This window comes from Schistocerca cancellata, chromosome 2 (genome assembly GCF_023864275.1).
Source record: "Schistocerca cancellata isolate TAMUIC-IGC-003103 chromosome 2, iqSchCanc2.1, whole genome shotgun sequence".
In the NCBI taxonomy this organism is placed as follows: Eukaryota; Metazoa; Arthropoda; class Insecta; order Orthoptera; family Acrididae; genus Schistocerca; species Schistocerca cancellata.
The window spans coordinates 345,713,422-345,714,477 of NC_064627.1; the positions used below are offsets into that span (position 1 = coordinate 345,713,422).

At 52.7% G+C, this 1,056-nt stretch overlaps 1 pseudogene; it reads left to right on the top strand.

Annotated features, from left to right (window-relative positions):
• Positions 1–267: 267 nt before the first annotated feature.
• Positions 268–385, top strand: LOC126163621 (5S ribosomal RNA; annotated as a pseudogene).
• The last annotated feature ends 671 nt before the right edge of the window (positions 386–1,056 follow it).

Below are 1,056 nucleotides of genomic sequence, written 5' to 3' on the forward strand. Positions count from 1 at the left end.
TTCGGCGTTAATGCACTATGGCATCAGACGAGCGATCAAGTGCCTTTGCAAACAACACATCACTTGCAGCGCCTCTCCTGGGCTCGTGACTGACCCTAGACGACTGGAAAAAACGTGGGCTGGTCAAATGAGTCACAATTCCAGTTGGTAGGAGCAGATGGCAGGGTTCGAGTGTTGCGCAAACCCCCGAAGCCTTGGACCCAAGCTGTCAACTAGGCACTATGCAACCTGGTGGTGGCTCCATAACGGTGTGGGCTGTGTTCACATGGCAACAGCCTTGCCGCAGTGGATACACCGGTTCCCGTCAGCTCACCGAAGTTAAGCGCTGTCGGGCGTGGCCGGCACTTGGATGGGTGACCATCCGGACCGCCATGCACTGTTGCCGCTTTTCGGGGTGCACTCAGCCGCGTGATGCCAATTGAGGAGCTACTCGACCGAATAGTAGCGGCTCTGGACAAAGAAAACCATCGTAACGACCGGGAGAGCGGTGTACTGACCACACGCCCCTCCTATCCACATCCTTACTGAGGATGACAGGGCGGTCGGATGGTCCCGATGGGCCACTTATGGCCTGAAGACGGAGTGCTGTGTTTACGTGGAGTGGACTGGATCCTCTGGTCGAACAGAACTTATGAATGGCATTGGTTACGGTCGGCTACTTGGAGACCATTTGCAGCCATCGTGGACTTCCAGGCTTCCAACAGCGATGGAATTTTTAAGGATGAAAACGCGCTATGTCACTGGCCCACAACTGTTCGCGATTGGTTTGAAGAATATTTCAGACAATTCCAGTGAATGCTTAGACCACCCAGGTATCCCGACAAGAAACCTATCAACATTTATGAGACACAGTCGAGAGGTCAATTTGTGCAAAAATCCTACACCGGCAACACTTTCGGAGTGGCTCAGAATGTATGAAGGGACCATCCGAAGGCTTGTTGAGTCCGTGCCACGTCGATTTGCTGCACTATGCTGGATAAAAGAGGGTCCAGCACGATATTAGTAGGTGTTGGTTGGTTTGTGGTATGAAAGGGACCAGACTGTTACGCTCATCAG